At 52.7% G+C, this 23,260-nt stretch overlaps 1 protein-coding gene across 5 annotated transcripts in view; it reads left to right on the forward strand.

Moving 5' to 3' along the window:
- The window catches only part of ZMIZ1 (zinc finger MIZ-type containing 1), a 204,334-nt gene that overhangs the window by 7,444 nt on the left and 173,630 nt on the right, over nt 1-23,260 (forward strand). The window contains exon 1 of one of the 5 annotated variants that reach the window (XM_084795986.1): nt 13,323-13,342. The exons of the other annotated variants lie outside the window; for them this stretch is intronic. The gene's annotated coding sequence lies outside the window, so the exon portion shown is untranslated. Of the gene's footprint in view, nt 1-13,322; nt 13,343-23,260 lie in introns of those variants that run through there. 5 annotated transcript variants of the gene reach the window in all.

The following is a 23,260-nucleotide window of genomic DNA, read 5'->3' on the forward strand; positions in this document are numbered from 1 at the left end:
TCCTGCTCCCTGGGTGGACCTTGACCTCAACTAGGTCAATAGAGAAGCTCAGAACACCATTCCAATAGCAGGCAAGGAGCCCTACCAAGAGACAAACACAACCAAGAGCTCTCGGGAAAGAGCCTTGACTTTTTCTCCTGGTGTTTGGAATTGCAGGGAGTCCTTCCAGAGTCTCTGTTTTTGTCTTTCTGGATGGCGGTTGGGGAAAGCCTAAGCCTGGAGGGGTTCAGGGATGGGCCCTAGGTCCAATGGGATGGCTTTCCTACAGCAGGGTGTCACAGCAAGGAAGCTGGAGAGGGGCGGGTTCAGGCAGAGAGGCTTGTGTGTCGCTGAGGTTGCTGTTGTTTGCACACTTGAAATAATTTACTGAAAGCCCTCAATCCCTGCTGTTACTCCACTGTGTATGTGCCTGTGTATTTGTGTGTGTGTGTGTGTGTGTGTGTGTGTGTGTGTGTGTGTGTGTGTGTTTAGGCAGGCCAGAATCTAATCTTAGTTATTTCTCCTCAGGACAGCCATCCACTTTGTGTTTGGAGACAGGGACCTTAGCTGATTAGGCCAAGTTGGTTGACCATAGAGCCTCAGGGATCTTACTGTTTCTGCCTACCAGCCCTGGGGCCATAAGGTGCCCCCCCCACTTGCCTTTTTATACGTGGGTCCTGGAGACTGAACTAAGTCCTTTTCATATTCTAATGGAGCGCATCAGGGATGGGGGTACCTGTCTCCCCAGCTTTGTTTCAGGATTTTTCTCTGGCTTCCTGGAGTCAGCTTTCAACTCCGCATTTTATGTTTGACATCTCTGACCTTGGCCTCCGCATCCGTAAAAGAGTTATTCATGCTCTAACAGTCACTAACACATTGCCCTCCTCATAGGTTAAGAAGCCAGAAAGTGCCCAGTGCCTGGCGTGTAGTGTAAGGGCTTAAGGAACGGTAGCCTTAGTCACTGTCATGAGTGTCCTCCCAAAGCCTCGCGCACAAGGTACTGCTTGCTCAAGGTCAGAGTGACTCGGGACCAACCAAAGCTTTCTGATTCAACCCACCAAGAAGCCTGTTGTCCCTGGAGTATGTTCTAAGTCATCTGGCTTCCTATTTTGAGAGCCTTGTTTCCCTTTGGGCAAACTGAGGCGGGAGATGCCAAAACTTCCTTTTTGGCTTCTGTCCCTGTGGTAAGAGCCAGGGTGGACCAGCCCTCCCACCCCACCTGCTCAACTCTGAGCAGGGCAGCTGTGAAGGAGGGCAGAGAACGGTACCTTTGGCTGGGGCCCGCTGGGCTTCAGTTTCCTTACCCAGCAACTACAAATGACATCACAGCATCCTCATGCGGGTTGGTGGGATACCACAATCCCCCCTCTCCTGGAAAACTGTCAACCTAGTTTGCCTGAGAAGGAACTCTTAGAGTGAAGAGTGCTCGGCCTCATTCCGGTATCCATCTTCTGGAGAGATGGCCCACAGCTTGATGCAGTGTCGACACCCAGGAGCAGTATCAGAAAGATGCCCTTGCTCACAGAGCTGGAGTCCCTGGCCAGGAGAGGAGTAGCTGGACGTGTCTTGAAGCTCCTCTTGGCCACATCTGAGCTCCGTGTGTGACCTCTCCCTTCAGAGATGTTGTCTTTAGAGGCTTCTCATCCAAGTTGACATTTTGCTGGTGAGAAAACTGAGGTTGAAGGAAGAGAAAGGACCTGACTAAGGTCCCTAACAGAAGAGGTCTCCTGACACATATTACCTGGCCCGGGACTTGCGTGGTCCCAGGGAATGTAGGGTGAATAGTCACGAGTATGGCCTTCTGGGGTAGGCTGATGTCCCTGGGAACTTAGTCCTGTCTTCTGCGGCATGGGCTGTGCTTTGTCTGGATTCAGTCCCCAGCTCTTTAGGGGGATTAGATGGGGAGGATTTCCTTTAACTCTCTCTCTCCTAGGAAGGGAGCAGAGCAGATCAGAGCTGATGTGGGTCATCTCTTCCTGGGGTTAGGAGCCCTGCCACTGCCAAGAAGGATGTTCAGCCGGTAGAAGAGCTGGCTGCCATGAGACCGTGAGGTGGTCTTCTCTGGGGACATGCTTGGCATGCAGAGAGGCAGTTTGGGTAAGGCCTTGAGGAGGGATGTGACCCCGACCTGCCACTGTGGTCAACACATCATTTCCCTGGCTCACAGAAAGTCACATGTTTCTGACTTTCTGGACTCTGGGAAGTGGACTGGGTGGTAGGCAGAGAGAGGAGGGTATTCACTGGCCATCAGCCTCCCTGCTCATTGTGCGTGGACCATTGGAGCCCCGGCGCCTCATTGTGTCTCAGATCCTGGAAGAAGGCCTGAAAGTCCAGGGGGAAACTCTAGTTTTGTTTTGATGATGGGCCTCTCTGCTGAATGGAGGGGAAAGAGTCTTCGGGGCTCCTACCCAGCCTGTTCTTTTTCAGCCTAGCTGCTCTCTATATGCAGGGGCGGGCCTTCATGGAGAGTTCGAATCCTTCCAGGCCTGAGAATTCTTGGGTTTCCTGTCTTGGATAGTTTCCCTCTTTGCCTGTTCCCTGGAGCTGCCTAGGTGGCACGATCTGTGCCACTCATGGGCTCCTCACACCTCTATTTCCAGTACTCCTGGGACCTTTGTGTCCCAAGTCCTCAAGCTACCTTGGCAGCCACATCCTCTGATGCCTGTCATACAGACTTAAGCCTGTGCATGGCATCCCCATAGTGTCCTATGTGGCCTTGTGCGCCTGCAGGAGTAGAGCCGCTTCGTACTCCTCAGCAGTTCTTTCCCGTGGAAAAGTTCCGTGTTCTGTGAAGCTTAGAAGGGCTCTCGAGACCCAATTCTCATACCAGAACCATGAAGAATCCAGAACTCAGCCCTCTCTTACACAGCAGAACTGTATCACCCGAGCCTTCCTCAACGGAACCTAAGGCGGGAGTAAGCAGGATGGACTCCCAGGAGGAGATATGGCTTTCTTTTGGCTCCGAGTTTCTTAGTTAGGGCTTCTGTTGCCTTGCTAAAACACCGTGACCAAAGCAACATGGAGAAGAAAGAGTTTATTTCATCTTACAGCTGGCAGTCCACCATCCAGGAAATTCAGGGCCAGAACTCAGCGCAGCAACCTGGAGGCAGGAACTGATGCTGACTCCATGGAGGAGTGCTGAACAACGCCTTGCTGCTTCTCAGGGCTTATCTAGCTTGCTTTCTTCAGAGCACCCACCAGCCCAGTGATAGCCCCACCCACATAAGGCTGGGTCCCTCCCACACTGATCACTAAGTTAAGAAAATGCATTACAGACTTGGCTATATGGTAATCTTATGGAGCCATTTTCTCAACGGAGAGTCACTTTTCCCAAATGACTCTAGCTTGTGTCAAGTTGAAATAAAACTAGCCAGTGCACAGGGCCCTTTTATTTTCTTTGCGTCAGGGCAGCTTGAAGACTTCAGGCTGGGTGGGGGAAGTAACACACTTGGGGCGTGGGGATGTGGGAGTGGCTAGGGAGGTACTAGGGGCAGATTGTTGGGACTTAGGGGGAAGAAAGTGGCTGGCCTTGGCTGAGCAAGCAGGATCCTGTACTGGGTGCTTTTGGAGGGTGATTTTGTCCTTTGGGCCCTTACTGCCATATTCATTCACCACTAGAGGCAGAGCCCTGTCCAGGAAGGTGGGGGCAGTATGGATGCTTGCCTCTCACTGGCACTCCATTGAGGCCAGTTGTCCCCCACTTTTCACAGCCATCTCTCTAGGCATATCCCCCCCAAACAAGAATCACAACTTTTGGCATCCTGCTTCCTGCTGTGGCATCCATTAGGGGCATTAGATGGGAGCCCCTACCCTTGTTGGATGCTGTGCAGAATCCCTGTGTCAGGCAGCAGAGCGTAGTATTACCACATGCCCAGCCTAGGCTGACCTCTCATCTGTCCACTAAGTCTAAACCCAGAGGGATAGGACCCTAGGTATCCCAAGCATGCAGCATGTTGGCCCCGTGCATCTGTCCCTACACAAGGGCCCTCCCCCACCAGAGTAAGTGAGGCTCAGGGACAGAGTCCTCTATGGCTGTCAACAGTGGTGCTAACCTGCTTGGGATTTCTGCTTTGTCTCACAGAGGTCTGGGCCCTGTACCTCTGAATCTTCTCTCCAGAGCTGTAGGGCCCAGGGCAAGCATGAAGGTTTTTATTCACTGTTGTCTCTGGGGTACTGCTGGTCCCTTGGTCATGGTCTGCCCTGGCTGCCATCCTATAGCAAGATACTTCTCAGTGCATATGGGGCTGTCTTGTATTTTGCCAGCTGGCACTTTGAGTAGAGCCAGAGCCCCAGAAACTGTTGCCTTCTGAGACTCCTTGCCCTCATGTATGGCCTATGTGGCCACAAAATGTTGCCTTGTTCTAGATGACAGTTTGGATTTGTTGCTACAGTATCAGGTGACACAGCCCCTCCCAGATCCAAAGGTGGCTAGTGGGGGGGGGGGTACGATCAGGAGGGAGTGTGGGAGCCTGTCCATCTCACCTTCCTTGTCCCTACTTTCCAGTTAGGAAACTGAGGCCCAGAGAGGGGAAGCAAAGCTAGCAAGATGCTGGCTGCTCCTACCTTAGCAGTCTGGCCTCCCTTTGCCTCCATTCTCCACTCTCTGAGGCTGGCCTCATCCCTGCTGGACCAAGCGCACACAGCATAAGGGAGCACAGACAGAACAGCAACCCTCTGTGTGGTTCTCAAAGCTCTTAAAGTCTTCATCACGTAGGCCAACCCTGCTTCCCCATGAGGGTTAGGGAGCAGGGGCAGTAGGGTTGTGTCTCACTAGTCTGAGAACTAGGCTGTGGATCTTTGGTCCATCCCCAGTCCTCATCCCCGGGAAAGAGTGGTATCTGTAACCCTTTAGGATCGTCACCTCTCCTGCTTCAGTGCCTACTCTGTCTCCATGCCCATTAAACACTTGCAAATGGCAAGTGTCCTGGGCATCTGGCCTACACTTGGCATCTGGTCTCTTGTCTTCCTTTGTAGCCAGTGTTCAAGCCTTCATCCTTTCTGCTTTCTGCACTGAGTACCAGTCCCCTGCCCCATTCTTGCTTCCTTCCCTCTTTCCTTTGTAGTACTAACGACTAAACCCAGGGCCTTACCCATCCTAGGTGAGCACTCTACCATTGAAGTCCCCTCCCCGACTTTTTGAGACTGGTTTCTGGTCTGGAATTCACTCTGTAGCTGAGGATGTCCTTGAACTCCTGGTCCCGCAGCTGCTTCCTTCCAAGTGGTGGGACTGTAGGCAAGCACCACCACATATAGGTTATTCAGGGTTCAAGGGGTGGGGGTCAGGCCCAGAGTTTTGTATATTGAGCTGCACCTCAATCCCTATAAATTTCTGATTTGGAGACATGATCCCAATACCTTGCCCAAGCTGACCTTGAACTTACTCTACAGTCAGTACAGGAGGGCCTCTCACTTACCTTCCCACTGGCTCAGCCTCCCAAGCAGCTGAGCCACCAGGCTCACACAGCACAGCACAGTGTTCTTATGTGCCAATTACCCCAAGCCTCGAGCCTTGACATTTTTCTCTAGCCTCTTCATTCAGTCTAGTGAACTCCTGTTCATCCCTGAGAAGCAGGTCAAACTGGGAGCTCCTTCCTCTGAGAGTGTGGGGTGCTGGGAAGCCCTCTGCTGAAGATTCTCCCTCCCCCTGCCCTCCCCTCTACTCTCTTTCTCAGTTGCTTGCCCTCATCCTAGGCTGGGGCTGGGGCTGGTACTGTGCCTCCCTTCACACCCCCTCTTTCCGCCCATGTCCTCACAGGTTGACCCAGGGCTGGCACTGAGGAGGTAAGGAAAACATTTCAGTGTATTCCTGGAGCAGTAGCTGGTTACTATGGAAACAAGGAAGTGTTGCAACTTCCTGAACTTGAGGTTGGGGTCAGAGTAGGCAACTCTATCTTGGTTCCATGAGATGGACCCAGGATGACTGTCCTGGGGTTCTTCATAGCTCGAAGTTGCCTGTGGCAGCCACTTTCCTGTCTCTGAGCCTCAGTTTACCCTTCAGGAAAGTAGAGCCATTGGATACTTAGTTTGCAGCTTTAAATTAATCTGTCTTCTCATGTGGCAGACAGTCCCTTTGCCCTCTTGAGGCCTCAGTTTCCCTACTTTGCTCATCTTTTACCTAACAAGATACTTTATGCAGTGCCTAGACCCAAGTCTCTGTAGCCTGACTGTCCTTGCCTGCACCAAGATTCCTGTGACTGCAGGGACACAAAGAAGGAAGTCCCCATGGCCTGGGTGGCAGAGAATAGAGCACGAGGTAGGTGGAAGGGTTGTGAGCAAAGCAGGTCAGCTGACTCTGGTCTGAGCCAACACACACTGGGTCACTTTCCCTTGCCCCAAGGGTGGCCTAAGCCAGCATGGGTCAGAGTGGCCCTTGACTATGCTGGGCACTGCCAGCTTTGCCTTCTGGTGTCATGCTATGGGGACCCTGCCCTGCCCTGTCCTCTGAGGTCTGACATAATGTCTCCTGCCCACAGCAGTAGGAGAGCAGCACATTCTGTTTTTTCTCTCTGCCTCATTGCTTGGAGCCTCAAGTCATCCAAGCTCAAGCTGCAGTCTCCCCCTCAGCCCAGCAGTGCAGGCAGGTGCATCTGGGCTCAGCTGTGTCCACACATGACGGAGAACCCAGGCTGAGAGTCAAGCAGCCTAGCCCAGACCCCACTGCCATGCATCCCTGATACTGAGCTAAGTAGGGTGACTTTGAAAAGCAGACCAGCTCTCCCCTACACCTGGGGCCGGTAGGATCTGCAGGAAAAGGTTTCGCATCCTCTCCAGATCAGCTTACTAATCTATAATATAGGCAGGACAGGACATGAGGCTGAGGAAGGCTGCCTGAGTTCTCTGGATCCCAGGCACACTCAGTGGGACTGTCAGTCCCTAGAATTTTTTTGGGGGGAGGGGGGAATGTAAGTCCAAGTGCTGTGGTGTGTGTAGCTCAGTGGTAAAATATTTACTTAGCTGACTTGAGTCAGAGATCCACTCCAGCACAAATGGAAGGAGAGGGAGTCGGAGGGGGAGAAAGAGATAGGAAGGAGAGAGGGAGGGAGGGAGGGAGGGAGGGAGGGAGGGAGGGAAAAAAAAGAAGGAAAAAGCAGTCCTGGTTTTCCTCTGTTTCTGACTTAGGGGCTCTGCAGAGGTCCAGCCAGGTCTTCCCTCCCTGCTGTTGCCAGCTGTGTGTCTTATCCCTGGGGCAGTACTGGAATCCGGGAGCAGCTCTGGCCAGGATCTACTGACTAGTTGCCCCTACTCTTGCTGCCTCTCAGCCTCGTGATCTGGACAAACCCTATGCTCTCCCTGCACCATGGGACACTGAGTCCATGCCTGCATCTGGAATGCTTTTGGAAGCCTGTTTGAGCTGTTTTGTTGGCCGAGTAGGCAGAGTCATCACACTGGACACCCCCCCCCTCAGGTTTCATGTCAGGTTTCACTTGCAGGAGATTCTCATTTTGTGGGTGAGTGTGAGTTTGTGCACCTTGCTTACTGAGGCCAGAAGACCACCTCAGATGTCATTCCTCAGGTGCTGTTTGTCTTTTGTTGTTTAAAAAAAATTTTTTTATTAGTGAGTATATATATATATGTGTGTGTGTGTGTGTGTGTGTGTGTGTGTGTGTGTGTGTGCGTGTGTGTGCGTGCGCCTGTGTGTTCATATGTGGACGCGCACACTACAGTGTATATGTGATGGTCAGGGGTCTGAGGCCAGCTCTATGGAGTTTGAATCCTGGGAACGAACTCAGGATCACCAGGCTTGTACCAGCAGCAGCCTTTACCTCCCCAGCCTTCTTGCGGGGCTTGTTTGTTGTTTGTTTGTTTGTTTGTTTGTTTGTTTGAGTCAGGGTCTCTCACTGGCCTAGGCTGGCTGGCAGTACTGGAATGACAAGTGAACAAGCCTTTTTTCTCATGGGCTCTGGGGAATAAACTCAGACCCCTAAGCTCTTAGTCCTTGGAGCTATCTTCCCGGTCCCAGGGTTTGCGCACAGCCACAGAAACCAGCTCTTCACAGTTTGGCCCTGTGAGATGGAACCTCTTACTTCTCTGTTTGCTGAGGTCCCTTTGGGGGCCCACCAGCGCTCCCCCTTCTTCCTGCTTTGAGGTATGTCCCCAGACAGTGCCTGGAGCACAGAAGCCCTGAGTCAAGCTGGGTGTAGCCTAGAGTGGTTGGAAGGAATTATCTACCATCACTCAGATGACTCTAATGCACAAACCCCCCAGACTCTCAGAGTGCGGGGTCTTTAACATGTTTTCTCACTAACATTATGCTTTGGGGGATTTAAAAAAAAAGTTATCTTTTTTTTTTTGGAAGCCCCGAGCTATCGCTGATTTCTTTACCTTTGGCTAGTATCTAGCTGTCAAACCGGTGCTTTCTGTTTCCTGGTTGAGTATTTCCTTTATTTGCCTTGTTTGACCAGCTACTTTTTTTTTTCTTCTTTTGGATTCCATATAGTAATAAATACACACCTCATTTTATTTATATTTCTTATGCCAAAAAAGCAGGAAGGGTTAGTAAACTCTGCCTTGGTTGTTCTTCGCTTTGGTAAGAGGCTGTTGTTGCTTGGTTGGTTTTGGACTTTACCTCTGTGTGTAGGATCTTACCTGCTGTTTCTTTTTACCCGTGAGCCCCAGGCCTCTGACCTTTTCCATTACTCACAGGAATGTGTGTACTAGTATGGCTATGCGTGGTAGATCAGGTTGCTCACTGCACAGGTGGTGCTTATGTTGTAGCTCCCCACAGATTATACATTTATTAAATAACATCCTGGAAAATGGTGGTAGAGTGTTTTGGGAGGAGGTAAGCCTTTATTCTGATTTGCATAAAGACTCAGACTAGGGTTGTCATCGACTCACTGCTCTGGCTGCAACTTGGAAGTCACATTGATGTCACCCTAGGACTGCAACCATGAGATTGAGTTTCTGTCCCAGAAGCTTATCTTGTGGGAAGACACAGGAGCTCCGGATGAGACCTTCTGACTTCCAAAGCCCTTGGCTGTGTCCTCCATATACTCTGTCCCTGTCCTCTCTGCCCTCAGGCACCTGAGTGGGTCAAAATAAAAGATACCTGAGCTAGTGCCACCTGCCCCTTTTGCTTATTTCTTCTCTGTGCCTTACCACACCAAAGCCTGGCCTTCGAGGCTGCCTGGTATCCAGCCCTAGCCACTCGCATATGCTTTGTGCATATATATCTGTTTCCTCTGTGCTGTCTGCCTGGGGTATCCTGCAGAGCCTACTTCAAGCCTCAGCCTGCCGTAGTGACCAGCCAGGTCAGGTGTATGCCCCCCCCACCCCCCGCCTTGCCCTGATTCCCCAAGCTCTGCTTGCTGACTTCTGTGGCAGCCTCTGCTGTCAGGATGGCCGCCACTTTCAGCTTCTCCTCGCCAACACACCCTGCACTATGTCTGGCAGCTAGCAGGCATTCCAGAATGCTCTCCGCACAGTGAATAATAAGTGACGCCACCTTTGACACGGTGCTGGTGGGTTTTGCGGTTTGGAATGCACGTCCTCGAATTCAAGAGGAATGAACGACCTCAGAGTTGGGATCGCAGCTGGACCCATGAGCCTGGCCCAACCGCTCCGTGCTTCTCCTTAACCTTCTTCCCCTTCCCTTTTGGAGCAGAGGGCCAAGCCTGGCTCTCGGAGCACCTTCAGGGCAAGGTTGTTATGTGCAAAGTGACCAGGTCTGTAGACACCTGTACTTCAGTTGTCTCCGCCTTGCCGACTGCCCTGGTTTTGCTGGCTTGGAGAGCTGTCTTAGTTTTAGCAGCCTGGCTAGGCTGAAGGGCCTCTTGGGCAAGACCTTGGGCAGATCTGGGGCCTGGGCCACATAGGCAGCCTACACACCAGGCGAGTCTATAGTAAATAGCCCTGCCTTGCCAGCTCTGGGGAGGGTAGAGGGAGGGCCACCTTCTACTGGGTAAACATGGTGTCCAGGCCTGCCTGGGCACGTCCCTGGCTCTTTCGGTTAAAGACACAGGACAGCATTTCATTCCACCAAGGCTGGAGTTGCTGGGTGGCAATGAAAAGTGACAGGCAGGGACATGAGGTAATCTAGAACCCTTGCTGGACTCAATCCTGCCAGTTCTTACCAGACTCGGGCACAGGCTGTAGGGGGGACCGTGTCCCTGGGCCAGCCTCTGACTTCAGTCCCTCCCATTACTACCATCGTTTCTCTGTTGGCTGCTCCTGGGCCCCGGGGGGAGGGTTAAGCCAGGTGTGAGTCTCATTGGAGATACAGTCCAGTATCTCCCACCCAAGGAGATACCCAGCCACCTAAGGTGGCTCCTCATTTGTTGGGACGCCCACTGGGCTCTAGGCAGAGTTTTTTTTTTGGACTTGTTCTTGGAGATCTCATCCATTTACTAGGCTTGGAGTGGAGCTCTGCACCATGTCTCCAGATCTTTCTCCTGACATGAGGCCTTCTGCTGACTCTGTGTGTGTGTGTGTGTGTGTGTGTGTGTGTGTGTGTGTGTGTGTGTTGCACACATGCCTCAGCTTGTGTGTGGAGGTCAGAGGGACAACTTTTAGGAGTTAGTTCTTTCCTTTCACTAGGCTCAGTGGCGTGTCAGTACCTGCTGAGCCATCTCTGGCCTGACTCTGTTTTGATCTGTCTGTTGGTGTGCCTGAGTAACATTCTGGGCGGAGTGACCAGAGTTGCCAGCATGGAGAGCCCTGAGTATTGTCTGGGCTGTCGTTGCCTATTTGGAAAGCTTCTATGGTTTGTGACGGAGGCGGAACTATTCCAGGCACTCTGTTCCCATCCATGGAGCTGAATGGTCTTGCTCCATAGCCCTTGACCCTCGTGTGAACAGATTCCAAGGCACCTTTGGGGACAGAGAACAGGGCTGGCACCCCAGCTCATGTGCCTTCCCAAGATATACTTGCTGGGCCTTCCTTGATCTTGCCTGTCTTCTGCAATGTAGGGCTAATGTGGCATCCTTGGCTTGTGGCCGCGTAAGCAGTGAAGCTTCCTTATGGTCTTGAAGGCTCAGAGGTTCCTTGGGATCACTCTCTTAGACCCCATAGGAGGCTGGTAGGAATTGGATGTCCTGGGTCCTGGTGGACGGAGAAAGGCTTGTGATATGTGTGCCTACGCACTCAGGGGCACCAGCAAAATGCCTTTGCCACTCCATCATAGACCTTGGCTTGGCAGGCTAAGAACTCATTATCTGGAGAGCTAGCACCCAACTCTGACCCCTAGCTGTACCTGGAACTGTGGCCCAACTCCTGCCTTTGTCTCTGTCCCACTCCCCACTGCCAGGCTGCCACTCTCATGTCCCCTTGACCATGTAGGCCCTCCGGAGCTCCTGGTTTTCTGAAGGGAGGGGACAGGTTGCAAAGATCCGGGAAGAGCTGGAGTGTAATTTTATTTCTGTGGTTTTCCTTTCAAGCTGTCATGGTAAATCTATTTTACTTGTCACTTTGTAAGTCATTATGCAGAATTAAACCTTTTACTAGCTTTTAAGGCTTCTGCAGCCACGGACAGCCCACTTTGCCCCTATGCTGCCGCCTTCTCTCCCTCCTGCCTGCCTGAGGAACCTCTAATGCCCCAGGCAAGCCCTGCTGCTGTTTTCTTTAGGCATGGTCAGCTAGATTGCATATGGGACCCAGGACACAATGTGACACTGCTCAGTTAGCTACCTTGTCCCACGAATGGGAAAACATGGGATTTTGGGGTTCACAGTCAGTTCCTTGAATGCCTGTTATTCCAAAAAGTCCCTGAAGTGTGGAGGCTCTGGGAGCCAGAGGGCATGGGGCACTGAGATGGCGGGGGTTGTCCCCAGCACCCAAGCAGAGCGGGCATCTCCTGGGGCTGTGGCATGCGTGCTCCAGACCTATGGGGGGTCTACTTTAGATCAGAAGAGCTGCGAGGAGCAAGAGAAGGCCTTTCTGTCCCATCCCGGGCCAGGGTGGGTGAGCAGGGGTGGGTGAGCAGGGGTGGGTGAGCAGGGGTGGGTGAGCAGGGGTGGCCTGGAAAGCAGGGGTACAGCTGGAGATGGGAACGTGGTATGAGATGCCATATCAGAGATCCTATATCCTCTGGCATATAGGATCCCATTTGTTTACCCCTCCAGAACTCTGCCCAGCTCAGGAGGAGCCCTTTAGCACCAGCACAATGGAACCGTTGATGAAGCTGCTGAGAGTTACTCAGAAGGACCAGGCTGCCAGGCCTCCAGCTAACCCAAGTACATCTCTCACAACCAATCCATCTGGGGAGGCACAAGAGTGCCAACCCTGTAGGCTGCTACCATAGCAGAAGTGGATGAGGCTTGTGGTTGCTGCCTAAATCCAGGTCCCTGGTGACCCGCTCTGGCCAGCCATCTTGCCTTCCGCTTTTTCTCATCCATGGAGATAGGTGGTCTTGCTGGAAGTCAGGGCTTCCCGAGCAGTCTGTGCTGGTGATGTTTCTGTCACTCTGCCGAAGCTGTCACCATATTGGACAGAGGGTCAGCACACGCCCAGCTTCTTTGTCTTGAACCCTGACAGAGTGTCACCCCATTGGGAGAACCCACTCAAGTGGGGCCCTGTGCTTAGTCCAGTGGGCTCCCATGGGAAACTCCTACTGGTTCTCGCTCACTCCTGTGTTCCTCTCACCACCAGCAGCTTCTAGGCTTGCCTGCTGTCTCCGCTGGCACGGGGTGGGGGTGGGGGGTGGGGGGGTGGGGGCGTCAGGGTCTAGCATTGAGTGGAGGATGGGCACATGAATATCAAGACCTGGACCGTGGGTCTCATAGTTTAAATGGGAAGTTAAGCCTTGGGCCACTGGGAAGAGCAGAGAAGATAAATACGCAGAGCTCTACAGGTGACAGCGACAAGGTTCACAAGAGTGAGAAGAACATGGACCAGAGTGGCCAGCGCGAGCCAACTGGAGGAAGGGACAGTTAAGGAATGCTTTAAAAATAAGCCGGGCATGGTGGCGCACACCTTTCATCACAGCACTTGGGAGGCAGAGGCAGGCGGATCGCAGTGAGTTTGAGGCCAGCCTGGTCTACAAAGTGAGTCCAGGACAGTCAAGGCTAACACAGAGAGACCCTGTCTCGGAAAAACAAAAACAAAAACAAAACAAAACAAACAAAAAATGGAGTGGCTTTGGCAAGATGGGAGAAGAAAGGTACTTGTGGGATGGAACCGCATGAGGGAAGGGAGGGACTGGAACACGTGGGGATTCAGGCAGTTCGACCAGTGCTGTGGACTCTAAGGAACTAACTGTCAAGTCTCCTGGAATGGTCAGCACCACCCAACGAGTAAGGTGCTGTCTGAGTAGGAGTTGGGGCTCCAACCGGGAGGGCAGGGGGATGAGCTCCATTTTAGGAGATTAATGCGGTGGCAGGGAGCCGCCAAGGCTGGAGGAGGAGACTGGAGCCCTGATAATTACACAGTGAGTCCCAAGCCCTGTACTGGGTGGGAGGAGGGTTGTCAGGGGTGGAGCTAGGGAATGGCTCCGCCTCCGGAAGTAGAGGAATGTTTTGTATGTCTGATCTGGTATCCTGTGGGGTGCCATGAGGAGTCAAGAGAGAACATCTCTGTGAGTTGACATTGGCATGTTTTTATCTGTCTGGAAAGCAGGCCCATGTTGGTGCGGTCATTTCATGGCTGCCTGCATCCCTTGGGCTTTATCCGTGTTCCCTTCCATGAATGAATCTGTGCTGAGAGTCCTGGCTCCAGGTGAGCATGCTACTGCTAGGAGACCCAACTTCCAAGGTTTAAAGGCTTGTTTTCTGTTGACAGGACTCCAGTCACCCCGCATGCGCGTTGTCACACCAGCATTTCAACTCTTGATCCACAGCCTTCGACTCTCAGACAAGAGGTTCTGATGTGCTCCTCTTGGTCTCTGGTGACTTTGTCATGTTTGCTTGTGCCTCCTGTGCAGATCTTGGAGGCCTTCATGGTTCCAGTCCCCGACAAGCCTGGTACAAGGCACGAGCCCCTAAGTGCTGGTCTAGATTCTAAGAGCAGAGGCTTTCTAGGCAGCTTGTCTATAAGGTGGGAGTTGAGGTGGGTTTTTTGTTTTGCTTTGTAATAAATTTTGTTTTTCATGATGGAGGAAGAGGAAACTCCATTTTTAAAGCTAAAATGCCCCTTCCTCCCGGTGGCCCTCCCTAGCCACTCCTGTCCATGTTTTTCTTCACTGTCACCTCTAGAGCTCTGAGTATTTATCAGCCCCCCCCCACCATACAAAAATTAGATTATAATACTGGCAGTTGAGGGGCTGAGTTGCCAGCCAATAGGAGACTGGCTCCTTAGTAATTCATGAACAGTGGAAGAAACTAAAGCCCAAAAGAGCGGATGGTGTCATTTGGCAGCTGCCCAGCAAGATGCAAATGGGTGGCAGGTCCAGGCCCTACTCGATGGTGTCTGTCATTTTTCAGTCTTAGCCACCATTACAGGCAGTAGTACACTTACTAGGTTCTCTCACAGTACCACACAACTTCTGTGATTATCTCAATTTATTCTCCAGGGAACTGTAGAGACGGAAGTGTCACATCGTCATTTGACACACCGACTTAATGGTGTGATGTCACGGCTTGATCACAGCCGCAAAGGGAGATGGTGTCCACAGCAGGACTTGAGTGCAAGTCTCTCTATAAGAAGGCTCTCTCCCGTTGCCCCCTTGGTGGCCCCTGCCCTGGGCCTACTTCTTAGGCCAGCCCCAGAAAGCAATGGGAAAGCATCTTCCTCTTTCTAGCTGTGGGTGGGAGGCTTTCTGTATTGGGGAGATAAAGAGCACTTTCAGGATGATTTTTATCAGCCTGAGCAAGCCTGCTTGACTTACAGGAAGAAGGCCGCTCAATTTGCATTTGGAGAGAGAAGGGCAGCAGTGAGCACTGGGTAGGTTTATAAATAAACAGTCTGCCGAGGGCATTGTCTGTCCCCAGCCGGACAATGCTGGACTCATATTGACACCACAGCCTGTTCTGCACGTCAGAGCTGCCCTTTGGACAGAAAGACCTGCTTGGGTAAGAGAGCGCTACTGAAATGCCAAGGAGCCCTTTCTCCGACTGGCTTCCCCAGAACAAGCCTGCTGGGTGAGTCCAGCTGCCACTGGGCCTGCTTCCTGAGGCCGCAGCCTGGTGCCCTAAGTGTTCAAGGAGCACGAGATATACAGCCTGCCCGTGCTGGTACTGACTTGTGCTGTGAGGGCTGGATTAGGCAGCCTTTGCCCTTTTCACAGCCTTGAGGGAGCACCTGAGCTGGGTCCTAGGAGTATGAAGTGCCCAGTTGCCCCAAGTGGTTAGCATTCTCCAGAAGGGGCAGGCAGACCCCAACTTCCACCACCACTCCAGGCTCTCCTGAGTTTGGTGCCTCCTCTCGTTAGCTGGGAAGCTATGTCGGCTGCCTGCTTCCCAGGCTCTTTTGAAAATGGAAGCCCACAGTGGCTGCATCAGGTGGCCTGGCCCTGTCAGCTGGGTGGGTGATTTTGGTACAAGTCCAACGCCTTTCTGAGCTTCAATGTCCTCTTTAGAAAGTGTGTGGCCTGGGAAATCCCTCCGTCAGTAAAGCGCTTGTCACGCAAACATGAGGACAGGCACTCAAGGGAAAAGCCAGGTATGGTGGTATGGTGCCTTGTAACTCAGCACTGGGACAACAGAGGTGGGAGGACCCCTGGACTTTGGTGACCAACCAGTTTAGCCTAATTATTGAGCCCTGGGCTACACACACACACACACACACACACACACACACACACACACACACACACACACCAAGGTTGTGGGCTAGACAGTTGACTCAGTGAATAAAGGAGCTTGCCACTCAAGCCTGGCAACCTGGGTTTCAGTCCTGGAACACACATAAAGGTAAAAAGAGACAACCCACTCCCAAAAGTTGTCCTCTGACCTCCACCTATATCCTGTGGCATGCGTCCTGCCCCAACAACAACAATAGCAACAATACTAACAACAACAACAACAATAATAATCTTCAAAAACACCAAGGTGCTTGACAGCTCCTAAGAAATGACACTCAAGTTTGACTTCTGGCTACAAGTGTGCTCATAGACATACACCTGAACACACACCCATTCACACCTGCCGTATGGAGAGAGACAGAGACAGAGACAGAGACAGAGACAGAGACAGACAGAGACAGACAGAGAGACAGAGACAGAGAGGGAGACAGAGACAGAGAGACAGAAATAGAGAGAGGGAGACAGAGAGAGACAGAGAGAGACAGAGACAGAGAGACAAAGGCAGAGAGACAAAGAGACAGAGACAGAGACAGACAAAGACAGAGAGAGGGAGACAGAGAGACAGAGAGGGAGGGGGCGGGGGAAGCGAGCGAAGGCTGAATGCTGGTGTGAGGCCTGGGGACCTGCATGCATGTGCACTCCCACCTGTTCTCACACATGCACTTGCTCATGCAGGAAGTGACTAGCCTGAATGCCGGTGAGAGTCTCTGACCCTCAGGGCGCAGGGCACGTGGCCCTGGCCGCCCTAGATTCACACTGCACTTGACACGTGCAGGCTCTTGGGCAGTGTGGCATATTCATTTCCTGGGGATAGTGGAGTTGTTAGGAGATGAAATACAATAATGTATGCTTAGTGCTCACTGTTGAGCCAGTCCCATGGTGAATGCTTGTAAATAAATTATGTCAGTAATATTTATTTCAGGGGAAAACTCTATTTTCAAGTCAGAACACTATCTATTAAGTCAAATGTTCCCCTGATTTAATTCCAGATAGCACTAAATAACAATAATCGCCATAATAGCCATGGTTTGGAGACTGCCCCAAGAGGTCCAGGGCTGTGCCTCTGAGCTTGCTTCCTGATGGGGGCTCTTGTGCAGAGACAGCCCTGAGAGCCTGCCTGGCCTATTGTTTCCTGGCTGCCTGGGCCTTCCTGCTGTCCAGCTGGTCTATAGGGCAGCTGCAGGTGCTTTTGTCTTTCTGATGCTCTGCTGGGTGCAGCTTCCTCATCACCATCTCAGGACCTGCATTTCTGTGGCTGAAGCAACCACAGCCATGAAGAGGACACCCTGGACATCTTTTCACCCAGAGATGCCAGGGGCGTCTGTTCCATTGCAGGGCAATGAGTCTGTCTTCCCCAGAGGCCAGCTCTCATGGACCCAAACCATTCTGGGTTCTCTTTCTGGGTCCCCAGATATCACCCCCTCCCCCCATGGTCGGCTTGAAACATATACAGTAAGTATGCACTGCTCATGGCGAGCTAGGGACCCGTCTTTCCTGTTGAGGAACCCAAAAGTCCTCAGGAACAGCCAGGACCACAGGCCTCCTCTCGCTCCTGGCTTATATATGGGTCAGAGGATTGGCAGAACTTACTGCTATTATGTGTTTTGCTTAATTGACGGGAGCAGAATTGGATCCCAGCTCCTGACCTCAGGTCCTCAGCTGCCGACTGGCCCTGCTGTCCAGTATGTTTCTAGGGAAAGCTGAATGTAGAGAATGGGGAGGGGAAGGGGGGGGGAGCGGGGGAAGGAGAGGACAAGTCTCCACAGCGAGCTAGGGATGAGAAGGTGTGACACAGCTTCTGGCTGCCAGGAGAGGCAGTTCAGCTCTGAAACAACTGATATTTTTTTTTCCCCCAAGAATTTCTTTATCCTAAATCACTGCATTCAGGGATGGGCAGGGGCTTGGGGGGTCTACTGTGACCCAGTCTCTGCTAGGCACTGAGGACAAGATACTTGTCTGTGGGGAGGCAGAGAGAAAGCACAGGTAAAGAGCCGATTGCCCGTCCACGCCTTTACTAACCATAGTGAGTGCCAATGGAGAAACAAGTGCCTGACAGGAAACTCCTGGAGGTGGGTTGCAGGGGCCCGATGAGGGTGGAGAGTAACTGCGAGAAAAGACTGGGAAGTTGAAAAGGAGACCTGTGTGGCAGGGGACAGCAGCGGGCAAAGGACGAAGTAGGAGTGAGATAAACATCTTGCGCATCTTCAGTCCCATTTGTCCCTGGAGAGCTGGCAGAGTGATGAGTCTGTCACAGGCGTGGATCCAGCTGGGGTGTGGCCCATAGATGATGATGGGTTGTACACGGGGCCAGCTTCCTGCTCAGCTAAGAGGCACCTAAAGATGACATCACTGTCTATTTATGCCTCCTGAAGGCCACCTCCTTCTTTGAGGCATGAATGGAAAGCCTGACCTTGGCCCTTGTTCTATTGTCCTTGTGAATACCACCTGCCATGCCCAAGGACCTTCAGCTGTCACAGAGGGTGTGTGTGTGGGGGGGGGGAGGGGGCGGTGGGACCCATGTCCAATACATTCTCTGTGTAAGTTTGGGTTCTCCTGCCTGGGGTCACCTGGCCCTGCACCTTTGTTTATTGACTTTGGTCCTTGTTCAGGCCTGTGTAGGGGAGCTGTGTCAAATGAAATGTGGAGAGCTGGGGATGATAATGAAATCAACTGGACTGTTTCCCCAGTAATTCCAGAGACTGATGCATCATTAATGTTGGTAATACAGTGCCTGTCAGCTCACAAACTTCTCAATAAATGTGCAGCTGGCAAGCTCTGATAGAAATTGGAGGCAAAGGAGAGAATGAGATTTGGGGCCTTTGATATATGGGGTGTCAGTGGCACCGTGAAGTTTTTATCAATTTCTGTCACTTTGGGCTTTTGTGCACGCTACATATGTGGTCTGCATGGCTCCTCTCCGTGGGCTGTTTGGATGCTGGCTATGCCTCCACATTAGTGTGAGGAAGAGGGGTTGTTTACAGGGGCCTCCCAGAGCCTTTCCCCTGGGGCCTGTTATTCAGAGTTGCTCAGATCAACCCAGGCAGGCGGCACCAGAGGCCTCTGCACTGGCCTCATGGATCATTCAGCCACCACGTCAGCTCTGAGTGAGAGTCTGTCCATCGCAGTAATTCTCAGCCTTCCTGAGGCTGTGACCCTTCAGTACGGCTCCTCGTGTTGTGACCCGCCCCCCACCCCACCCCCCCACCCCCGCAACCATAAAATTATTCTCGTTGCTGCTTCATAACGCTACCTTTGCTACTGTTATGAGCCATCAATGTAAATATCGGTGTTTTCTGATGGTCGTAGGTGACCCTTGTGAAAGGGTCGTTCTATCCCCAGTGGAGGGTGGTGACCCAGAGGTTGGGAACCACTGGTTTAAAGAGACTCGGACTCCCAGATGAAAGCCTGGAGTAAAAGTTTGAGCTTATGGGTGTGGGGATCAGAACTAGAGTGGAAATGTCCGGGTGAATTACAAGTAGGGCACGTTAGCTAGGAGAACCTATGTGGATCCCGGCTTGGAACTGCAGATAAACCCCGAAGTTTTGGGGAGTGAGGAAATGGACCAGGCTGAGCCTAGATGCATAAGTGAAAAGGAGAGTAGATTTTTAGATGCAGCATAATGTGATGGTCGGTGAGTGCGTTCTGGAGCCAGGCCTCAGCGCTTGTGTTTGCTAACTAGACAGCCTTGTTCGGGTTCCTTCCTTCATTAGATGGGGAACAGGAATGGAAGCACCACATGCCTCGAAGGCTCTTGTGACTGAACATGAGTGAATATTTGTAGGATGCCCCAAGCTCATTCATCTGGTCAGACACAGAGCTGGGGTTTGAGCTCAAGGGACCCTCAAAGCCTGGAAGCTTGAGGAGGCTGCTGAGGTTGGAGTGCTTATGAGGGGACACACACACACACACACACACACACACACACACACACACACGCACACACACACGCATGTATGTACCAGTGCACATGCAGACACGCACACGCATGGGCACATACACAAACTCACACACACACACAAAGGAATGAGGTCTCAGCTCTCTTCGGAGCTCTGAACCCAATGTCACCAGCAAGGAGGTTAGTTGTGGGAGGAGACCATGAGGGAGGGATTCAGGCTCTCAAGGACCAGAGTGTCAGTCCATAAGGAACTTGAATGAAGATGGCAGGGGTGCCAGACATATGAGCTAAACAAAGGCCAAATAGAGCAGGGCGGGGGCTTGGATATTCCTGTCATATCCCGTGCACAATTTGAAGCAGGCCCCGAGAGGCCCAGTCTCTGGAAACCGGAAACTAAGGAAGGACTCTTGGGTTGCAGGGAGAACTGGAGCAGGGGGTCCCTCTGCCCGAGCCACAGCGTCACCGACCTGCTGAGACCTGACATGGCCTAGGAAGGTGTTCACTGTGCTGGTGCTGGGAGACCCATGGTTTGGGGGACATTCTAGAAGAGGGGCGTCTCACACTCTGAACAAGGTGCTCTTGGGCCTTTCTCCCCCAGGCTGCCTGCGAGGTGCTTTTCCCTCCCCAGTCTCTGTGGAACCCCAGGACGTGCCTCTAGATGCTTAGCCTGTGTTTGCTCTTCAAGAGGGCAGTGCGCAAGGCCTACGGAAGCCTCAGGAAGATGGGTCCTCTACTACATGCCAGCAGGGAGCTTCTGTGTGGAGGCTGGGAGCCTTGCTTATCTCTATCCCACAGCTCTGGAAGACTCTTACCCTAAGGTCCTTGTGTCCTTAGCTTAAGGAAGTCACCCTTCTCACCAAAACGCTCACTCCTGTGCTGTGGAAGGGAAGGTGGCTGTAGGAACATTGTAGGGGTCAGTCGCCTTCCCCTTACCCCCAAGGGGCAAGTCAGGAGAAGAGCTGCAACAGCCCAACTGCTGTTGATAACATGTGCCAGGCCCTGGAGGAGGAGCCCAGCCCAGGATCTCAGAGACTCACTGGGAACAAGACAGGTCAGGAGCTCCCCACAACATGGCTGTCTGGTGAGCTCTGCCAAGGGAGCAGGCCTGTTAGGGAAGGGTAGTCAGGGAGGGCTTCCCAGAGGAGGAGGCCTTTGAGCTGCAACCTGAAGGATGCCCTGTTTCCAGCAGAAAAGGTCTAGAGAGGACATCAGCTTTTCATCCACAGAACTGAGGCCTTGGTATACATCACGGTGGCCTTGAGTAGCAACTGTTCCTCAGAGGGTACAGGTAAAGAGTGATGCCCGAATCCTAGTAGCCACTGAGGGAAGGGGCAGAGCAGGAGCTGAGTGTGTCTACAGAAGAATCTTGAGGGAGCGTTGGAGGGGGCTGCGGGGTGCACACTTGGCTGGAGCAAAGAGAAAGGAGGAGCAAGCTCTTCCCTTGAGGGTGATTCAACACAGATATGTGCAGCCCTGTGCAGTTCGGTTGAAGAGGGAAAGGCCTCAGCCCAAGGAAGCTACTGTCTGTCTCCTGGAGAGGTGTGTGCAGTGCAGGCAGGGAGCTGAGCTCACTGGTGGGAACGTGGGAAGTAAGGGGGATTCCCGGGCAAGAAGGTGAGGGAGGGGCGTAGAAGCACAGGCAATAGGAGAATTGGTGAATGGGGGTACACCTGTAGAAGTAGGGAGTCAGCCAGGCCTCCCAGACAGAGATTAAAGATCCCAGTGTCTGTGCCTGGACCCAAGGTGCTGTGCCCTTGGATGCTTCCGGGAGGTCAGTGCTTGGGTGACAGTGACCCATGTGTGTGCTTTTGCATGGTGCAGCCAGATTCGTGGAACTACAGGCCAGAGAGTATGTCAACTGTGCACAGAGGGAGGTGCTCTCTCTAGGTCGGGTCCACCACCTGCCTCTTGGATGTTAAAGTCCAGGGTAAACCAGGTCAGGGAGGGAGGCACAGGGTCAGGTGACAGCTGTCCTGGCAGGTGTGCCATTATCTGGCATGAAGACTGCTGTGGGGCCCAAGGGTGGCCTCATTTCTCACCTAGCTCCTGGCTGCCAACATATACATACGTGGTGCTCTGGGTAGCTAGTAGCATGCCCTGTGAGGAGCAGGTGCCCAATCCCCAAGGACCAGAGAAAGCTAGTAAACTGCGCTAGCCACACAGCACACAAATCTTCCATTTGCCACCCGGAGTCCCATGCCACTATGATACTGGAGGCTTTGGGATAAACTGGTTGAGCCAGGATCTGGCCAACTCCCCTATCATTCAAAACACACTTCCCTCAAAACACACATGCAGGGCCATGTGCCTACTCAGCGTGTCTTTACCCTACCTAAAAACAGAGGCAGCAACCAACCCACGAGGGCTGGGCCAAAGTCTGGCTTGGACCAGGTCTCCTGGGATGGCAGTAAAGTTCCCGAGCCCGCTGACTGAGAGGCAGAGTCCCAGCCCTGCAAGCATAAACATGGCTATTTTTAGCCCTCACAGGGCTGTGAGTGCAGCAATGTGACCTGAATTTGGCTTGCCCCCCTCATCCTGCCCCACCCCAGGACAGCAGGCCTCTCCTGCCCCTGACTCTCCCGGTCAGCTCAAGGCAGATATGAGACTTACTGGGCATGCTGAGGAAGGGGACCCGCTCAAGCAGGGGTCCTCGAAAGGATGGCCACGATCATCCAGTCAGTCCCATGGGGAGGCTAGCTTGGGCTCCAAGGACAGGATGTGGTAGGCAGAGAGGTGGCAATCAAGTCTCAGAGATGGGCAAGGCATCTGTTGTATACTGTTTTTCTCTGTGGTGCTGACTACCCTTCTGGTCTGGGTGGGCCTCAGGAAGCCTGGGCCCCGTCGCCCCCCACCCCCCATGCCCCTACCCCTGCACCCCCCCCCCCCCCACCTCACAGATACCCAGCCAGCTGTAGCTGTTCTCAGTTCTCAGCACCTTCATCCAGGGAGTAGTGGAGCTGGCAGATGTCCATTCACTTTTTTTCTTTCAGCAAACCCTGAGCTACCATTTTGTGCCAGCCACTGGACATGACCGCAGAGATCATCAGCCTGACTAGATGCCTACACTCTTGGACTGCTGTTGTGGGGCAGAGATGGGATGGGACCATAGAGGGCAGAACAAACGTGTACGTAAGGAGTCAGCTTTGGGGGCATGCAGCATAGGAATGGCGGCATTGAGTGTGGTTACGGAAAGGCATGTTTCAGATCAGAGCACCACAGGGAGGGACTTCTTGGGAAACTGTAGAGCTGGTCACCACGCGTGGTCACTGTGCAAAGGCCCTGGGGCAGGAATTCATTTGGTGTCTGAAGGGACTTGTGGCGTGGACAGCAATGGAGAGGCATTTATAAAATGAGGTGAACAGGGACCAGGAGCACACAGGGTGGAGGCGGCAAACAGGACATGTTATACCAGTGCAGGGACAAGGAAATGGGTGAGCCTGGGAGCCAGTGACAAGATGGTGCCCTCCTGCCAGCAATGGAAGTCGGCAGGGTGGGGGTTGGGGGGGGCACAGTGGGCAGGTAATCACCCAATATGAGGGTCTATCAGGTGGTAAGTAGCTTGGCTGAGGACAGCCTCAGAGTTAAGGACAACTGCTTGGTTTCAGGGTCCTCCCTAGGAGTCTGGGTCCTGGACCCCTGTGGGACAGACATTAGTTGATCTAGAAGGAACTGTGGAGAAGGAGGGGGGAAACTGGATTGGGGGAGAAGGGGAC

The sequence above is a fragment of the Acomys minous genome (genome assembly GCF_964271855.1).
Source record: "Acomys minous genome assembly, chromosome: 9".
Taxonomy (NCBI): domain Eukaryota; kingdom Metazoa; phylum Chordata; class Mammalia; order Rodentia; family Muridae; genus Acomys; species Acomys minous.